We start from the raw sequence: 8,329 nt of genomic DNA on the forward strand, positions 1-8,329 counted from the left end.
ACATTATTATACCACATTATGTTAAATTTATAAAAATAAAGCATTCTTAAGCTTTTTGCATATTGATGTTATGTGACCACAGAATTAAAAGTTCTGGAGTAGCCCATATAAAGTGAAACAGCTTTGGACCATTAGGAAATACACTGCCTCATTTTTTTTTTTAAGTTTACCCTGAAAAAAAAAAAAATGTTCATTTTAAAACAATGAGTTATCTCTTTTATTATGATATAAGGCCTTGAAAATAATGAACCATATACATAACCCCCACTTTTAAGAATCTATAAAATAAAATGACATAATTCAATAATATATTGCATCCAAAGCTATTTGAAATATATTGTTCTGTGAAAAATATTTTCTTTTTAAAATTCTAGTAGCTAAGACATTAAACTGACTCAAATAAATAGCTTATTTGTCTCAAGTGTCCAAATGAACTATAAAGAAAATCAATTTTGGCTAAACAAAAAACAGATGGTAAATAATGTGATTACATTAAAACAACTATGATGGTAGTCACCACATAAAAATAAGCACTGGGCTTCATTTTCTCAAGTATGAATGCTGTAGACTGGAGAAAAGAATTATCACAAGGGAATGAGACTAAGTCTCATGTAATTTCCTTTTATTACCCTCAGAGAAACCAGCATTATCATTATCATAAGCAGATGAGTAAAATAGAGCTCTACAATAAGTCATAATAGAAGAAGATCATTTAGAGAAAGCAGTAACATTGTCATTTTCTTTGAAATCCTTGAATGTGAATGAAAACAAAGGAGGTCTAATGAATATTTTAAATGAATAGCTTATTTAGTTACCTGAACACAAAAGATCTATTAACCAATGGCTTAATTGACTGTGTGTGAGTGTGTGTTTTTTAACAGCCCTGCTTATTGCTGTACTGCTGCAAGCATTCTTCTGCAGAGTTTAAGTTGTATTCCTGATAGTCTTTTGATTTGATTCAAGCTCACAAATGTCTCACAACACTGAATAGAAAAATAACTATTTCTCAGTGGAACAAAATGAATGCAAGACAAAATATTGCCACAATATTTATTATAATGTGTTTTTCTATATTCTCATAGTTGCTTGGAGATTATTTGGGGAAAGGATTTAACAAAATTTTTAATTATCCTGAGCAGTCAAAATTATGATGTTCTATTATATTTATATCAAATTGGTAATATAGTCCTACATTTCTGAACTTCTAGTTAACTTGGATTTATCAATTCTATTTTACCTTTTGCCTTTTTTACTTCTAAAGAAAAAAAAAGACAAAGAAAATGAGGAAGAGAAAGAAAAATAAAAGAAGATTAATAAGGAACCTAAAGAATAATGAAGTAATTTCCTTTACAAAAGTTTAAAAACAAACTAAGTAGTAAAACATATAGAAAAATAAAATTATGTAATGTATATCTTTCACAGATATGCAAAGCTACCATCAACGAAAGAAACAGAATACAATCTTTGATTTACAATAAAAAATTTGCAATTAAAAAAATTCAAAACATCAAAAGAAACAGTAAATTTATCATTATCATTCCAAGGTTTTGCATAGTGAGGAACACCAAAAATACAACATATCTGGTTATAATGGTAAACAAAAATGGAAGGGGAGAAGTTGGTGATGAGAATCAGAGCAACACAAAAATGAAGAACAAAAGAAAGTTACATTCTCACTTATAATTTAACTATCCCTCCTGATTCTTATTTTTCTTTGCTTAAATCAAGAATTATTTGCTTATTTGTTTTTGACTTCTTTTATATAAAACATCTTCTCAAACTACTCTTTCTAAATATTCAGGGTTTTTTTTCCCCTGGCTACTTTTCAGGAAGAATCTTTGTTTCAAATACATCAGCACAACACCTTCTCTTCATACATTTTCATATCTACTTTTTTGTAACTTTCCAATTTAAAGTCATTTCTTTTCTTTTGTTACTTGTTCTTCATGATGCCAATTGACACAAAACTCTTTTCTGTTTCATCTGTTCTGAAAATCTATTTCCCTGATTCTTCTTCACTTTGTTAGGTCCATGGTCAAAGGAACGAGACTGATACAAAGCGAAGGTCAAGCAAAGCTTTATTTCGTGCCAAGCATCGAGAATCAAACTGACTGTGTGTCTCTTACAGAGAGGGCAACCCCTCCCTGCCTTACAGACTAACTTTTATAGAGCAAAGGCCATGTGGTTGAGCCTGGCCACACACAGGTGGCCAAGGAGATTGTAACACACAGAGAAAGATGCACAGTCATGCTAGGTCACACATGGGTGGCCAGTTGAATTATAATTCACCCCATAGTAGCTATTTGAACTAGCCTATCACCTTGGTCAGAATTGGAGCCCAAAAGGCGCCCAAAAGACGGGGCCCAACCTCCTTGGTAGCTAGGGAGACAGTATGCGTGCCCCACTGATTGGATGTCTCCACCTCCCCTGACTCATGCCTGCATTCAGGCTGTTATTTCCACCTGACCTGACCCGCCCTTGTATTTGGGCCCTTGTATCAGGGACTGGTTGACCATATTTTACTGGTTTCCTGGACTTGCTTTTAAGTAAGTCTCCGGGTGTGGTGGGGGGGCAGGGGCAGTTTAAGTTTTACCGTATAAACAACAAAATGGTTGTTCAACTGAGGTGGAGCCAGTCTGGCTAAATAGGCCCTTAAACACTTCATATAAAAATGACGTAATAACAGAGCAGTTAGCTGTTTACTAAACCATGAAGGCAGAAAATAAAGCTGCATTGAGTACTGTTCACTCTCAAACACTAAGTATCAAATCTAAATATCCCAGGTTTCAAATGAACTTTTGCAGAGTTATTTGAAGGGCAGGGATGAGGAAGCAGAGGCTAGGTGGGGACAGGCAGAAGCTGACACCCCACAGCCATCTCCCTCCAACAGGATATATGAGACATTCCTCATGTCAGCCAGGCACTCCTGGCTGCCCTGAAGGAAAAACAAATAGCTTACTTACAGAGATCAAAATCCTGGGAGTCTCCCTCTGTTTACAAACATCTTAGCAATTTCCAAGAACAAAGCATTTCTCTCAAAGCCTAGCTTCCAGAGGAAATGTAGATACAATTAATTATTCTTATAATCTGCAGCCCATTGACAGATACTTCCAGCTGGCAAAGTGTAATGTTCCCTTAAGAAGCTCCCAACTATTTTACTGTTAATGTCTTGCTATAAGGAAAAACAACCTTGACAGTGGCAAGGCCTCTGGTATGTTATAGGTCTTCTTTAGCATATGAAAGTTCTTTTGAAAATCTCCCTTTTCCTTACCTCCCCCAACTCCTAAGTATATAATCAGCTACCCTTTAATCCTGGGGCAGCAGCTCTTTCTGCCCTTGAGTCTTGTCCCTATGCTTTAATAAACCAACATTTTGCACCAAAGGCATCTCAAGAATTCTTTCTTGATCATCAGCTCCAGACCTCACCCCGCAGAACCTCACCTATATCCCAAAACCATGTAAGGTAGCATGAAAGTTCTTTTATAGTAAAGCCCTTATAATCTGTAATACAGTGATCTATTCGGTCCAGATATGTAGTAAAAATGTCATATTGCTATGATATGCAAATCTCTTTAGGGAATATCTATATTTGGTGGGAGGAAGAAGATGATATAAAATCATGAAAGGTAATTTCTTCTTCACTTTATGTATTCTTTTGTTTTATTTTATTTCATTATTATTTTTTAAGAATTTATTTATTTATATGAGAGAGAGAGAGAGATGACAAGGAGACAGAGAGACAGGCAGAGAGAGAGAGGGAAGCAGACTCCTTGCTGAGCAGAGAGCCTGATACAGGGCTCGATCCCAGGACCCTGAGATCATGACCTGGGCCAAAGGCAGAGGCTCAACACACTGAGCCACCCGGGCACCCCCGCTTTATGTATTTTTGTAGTTTGGCTAACGAGTTTGATTTGTGGTCTCCCGTCTCCATGTTCTGGGCTGAGGGAATAACCACAAACTTGGATTATTTGCAGAGAAGGAAAAAAAAAACATGGCAATTCACGCTGGTTTCTAAATCTTCCACCAGGAAGAATCACATTTCATGGGTACTTACATTTTATTAACTAAAGCAAGCTATAGATTTGTCTAACTTGAATGGAAGAATTATATCACTTCCAAAAATAAAAAAAGATTTTGAAATATGTGGCATGTAACAAATACTTAGAGCTTTATATAGCCCCATCTATAGTTAAAAATTTCTCGATGTGAGGCAATTTAAGTATATATCTAAGAAATTTTATTCTGTCCAAATCGAGATAATATGTTTAGGACATTTAACATAAAAATAGCCACTAAGATGTGGCACCTGGGTGGCTCAGTCAGTTAGTGTCTGATTCTTGTTTTAGCTCAGGTCATGATCTCAGTGTAATGAGATCGAGCCCTGAGTGGGGGCTCCATGCTCAGCAGGAAGTCTGGGATTTTCTCCCTTTCACTCTCCCTCTGTTCCTCTTCCTCTGCACTTCCCCCTCCTTCATGTGCTCTCTCTTTCTAAAATCAATCAATAAATAAATAAAATCTTTAAAAAAATAGCCTCAAGGAAAATTTTCTTTTTTTGTTTGTAAGTAATAAATGCCCACTTAAAAAAAAATGGAAAAATGCAGAAAAATATAAATACCAATGCAAAGATCACTCACAATTTCATAACAACAAAAAAAGATGATAACATTTTGATATATATATTCTAGAGCTTTTAACATATGCATTTTCATATATCTCTTGTTAATGAAAATAATGGCCTCAGATTTTCCATATTTATGTTTTGCTTTGTTTTTACCTAGTTTTATTTAAAGACATCTTTCCAGGCTGCATATAATTTTCTCAAAAGCTATAAAATGGCTAAGCCTTTGTCATTTAGATGGCTTCCAATAATAATAAATTACAAACTAGTGAAAAATCTAACCCTCAATGTAATGGTATTAGGAGGTGGGGACTTTAGTAAGTGAATATGTAATGAGGGCATGCCTTCATGAATGGCAGTAGTACCCTTATAAAAGAGACCCCAGAGAGCTCCCTTGCCCCCTCCCAAGAGAGACCACATAGTGCATCTATACAGCAGGAAGTATGCTCTTGCTAGCCACTGGAACTGTTGGTACCTTGGTCTTAGCTTTCCCAGCCACCAAATACGAGAAATAGATCTCTCCTGTTTATAAGTCACTAGATCTATTCCATCCTGTTATAGGAGCCTGAGTGGACTAAGACAAAGTCTATGTCCAGAATTTCTAATCCATTCCCTTGATCTCTGTCTAACTTTACATGAAAACCATACTTTATTAATTACTGTAGTTTTGTAAAATGTCTTGAAATAAGGCAAGGTGAGTTCTCCAATTTAGCTCTTTTTTTTTTTTTTCCATATCAGTTTGTCCAGTGTAGTCCATTTGCCTTTTCCTATAAATTTAGAAGTAAAAGTAGCATTAGTTTTTGATGTAGTACTCAATGATTCGTTAGTTGTGTATAACGCCCAGTGCTCATCACATCACATGCCCTTCTTAATTAATACCCATCACCTGGTTACTGCATCCCCGCACCCACCTCGCTTCTGTAACCCTCAGTTTGTTTCCCAGAGTCCAGAGCCTCTCATGGTTTCTCCCTCTCTGGTTTCTTCCCATTCAGTTTTCCTTCCCTTTCCTTCCCTTCACCTGTCCTCTGTGCTATATCTGAGTGGAACTGTATGATAATTGTCTTTCTCTGCTTGACTTATTTAACATAATACCCTCCAGTCCAAACATTTTGATCGTGATTGTGCTGACTCTTCACGTTCATTGTTGCAAGAGTCAGATGAAGGAGGGCAGTAACCAATCTGGCAGAGGTAAATGTGTTTGATTATCAGGATAAAGTAAGGTTAATGTTACTTAAAGGGATAGAGAAAAATACGTTTGGCACTTATGTGGCCCATGGAGTATCTCTTGGCATTTTACTGACCAGTTTTGATGGTTAATAAGCAACTGTGCCCACGAAAACCTGAGAAAGGGATAGTGATCAGGAGTTCAGATCGAATATATGCCCCCTAAACTAGTCAGTGTGCTAATTGAGGTTGAGGGGCATCTGAAATGGATAATAAAATAATAAATATCACTTACATTTTACTGCCAGCTGCTGACACAGGGGTGCTATAGTTTGTCTCACTATTCCTCTCCATGTAAATTGCCCCATGTAAGAGATAAACCAGAACTTTAAAGACCTTGCCCAAGGTCAGCTTGCTCTATGAGGTGCTGCTGTGTGAAGTCTAGGCTATGGTGTGGCATACCACAAAGATCCTCCTTTAAGGATCAATGAGGATCCCACTTACTAGGAATGTTGCCAGCTAAAGTTTTACAATTTTGTTTCCCTCCAGAAATTACTCTCAGCCAGAGAGCTCGGCCTGTCCCAAAGTCAGCCCCATCTGAAAACTGATTCATGTGGGGATAACAAGGCCTGGCCCCACTGCTGCAGGTTTGAATTTATCTGAATGGTTAACTAGTCTTACTTTGCAGACACCTGTCATGAGTCTTGGTTGCAAATGAATTGTAGTTCAAACTCATTTGTAACCCAATCCTGCTGTCCATATTCTGTATTTTATTTTTTTTAACATGTGTTGTTCCTTGAAAGATTTCATAAAAAACTCTCTCCATATTTATCTTCATCTCAATTTATTTTACAGGGTTAGGATCTGATAAAAATCTTCCTGTCACACTTATTTTGAGGACTAGTCAAAATGTGCCAGAAGTAACACAATTAGCACATTTCTAGCATACAAGAGTCACAAAAAAGATGGTAACTAGTATGAGTTAGTATACACACACACACCACATGCATATGTAAACTTAATTTACTTTCATTAATTTTATTCATACTTTTACCCAGATATATTACTTAAGCCTCTCAACAGTATCTGAAAAGTAGCTATTTCTGTAAAATCAGATGATTGCTATTATCCTCATTAAGTTCAAGTGCCTTATTTTATAGATCATATTGCAATCAGACATTTACCAAGGGCCAACATTTTTTAAATTTTCTCCACATTTGAAGGTATTTACAAATGTAAATCTGTATGTCTTCAAAATGACCCTAAGAGGTAGGGTCATTTTGTGGATGATGAACCTGGGACACAGAGATTGAAACAACTCACCTAAAGACATGCACTTAGTAAGGAGTCTGATCTTGAAGCAGCATATGAGATTAGGAGTCAGCATTTTTTTTTTTTTTTTTGTAAAGGACCACAGTAAATATTTGACATTTTGCAAGCCACATACAATCTCTCTCACATAGTCTTTTAATTAATTAATTTATCTATTTATTTATTTATTTTTACTGAATTTTAAATCAAACAATATGGTGCTGGCCCAAAGACACACAGATCAATAGAACAGAATAGAAAACCCAGACATGAACCCATAACCATATGGTCAATTAATCTTCAACAAAGCACGAAAAGTATCCAATGGGAAAAAAACAATCTTTTCAACAAATATTGTTGAGAAAACTGGACCACAACATGCAGAAGAATGAAATTGGACCACCTTCTTACACCATACACAAAAATAAATTAAAAACAGATGAAAGACCTAAATAATTTCTGACCTAAAATATTTTCTGAGACAGAAAACTACTAAAATCCTAGAGGAAAATATAAGCAGCAATCTCTTTGACATTGGCCATAGCAACTTCTTACTGCATACATCTGCAAAGGCAAGAGAAACAAAAACAAAGATGTACTATGGATCTTTAGGGTAAATTCCCAGTAGTGCAATTGCTGGGTCATAGGGCAGTTCTATTTTCAACATTTTGAGGAACCTCCATGCTGTTTTCCAGAGTGGTTGCACCAACTTGCATTCCCACCAACAGGGTAGGAGGGTTCCCCTTTCTCCGCATCCTCGCCAGCATCTGTCATTTCCTGACATGTTGATTTTAGCCATTCTGACTGGTATGAGGTGATATCTCATTGCGGTTTTGATTTGTATTTCCCTGATGCCGAGTGATATGGAGCACTTTTTCATGTGTCTGTTGGCCATCTGGATGTCTTCTTTGCAGAAACGTCTGTTCATGTCCTCTGCCCATTTCTTGATTGGATTATTTGTTCTTTGGGTGTTGAGTTTGTTAAGTTCTTTACAGATTTTGGACACTAGTCCTTTATCTGATATGTCATTTGCAAATATCTTCTCCCATTCTGTCAGTTGTCTTTTGGTTTTGTTAACTGTTTCCTTTGCTGTGCAAAAGCTTTTGATTTTGATGAAATCCCAAAAGTTCATTTTTGCCCTTGCTTCCTTTGCCTTTGGCTGCCTGTGTCCACCTCAAGGATTTTGATGGATTCCTTTCTCACATTGAGGTCCTTAATCCATTTTGAATCTATTTT

This window comes from Neovison vison, chromosome 6 (assembly GCF_020171115.1).
Source record: "Neovison vison isolate M4711 chromosome 6, ASM_NN_V1, whole genome shotgun sequence".
Taxonomy (NCBI): domain Eukaryota; kingdom Metazoa; phylum Chordata; class Mammalia; order Carnivora; family Mustelidae; genus Neogale; species Neogale vison.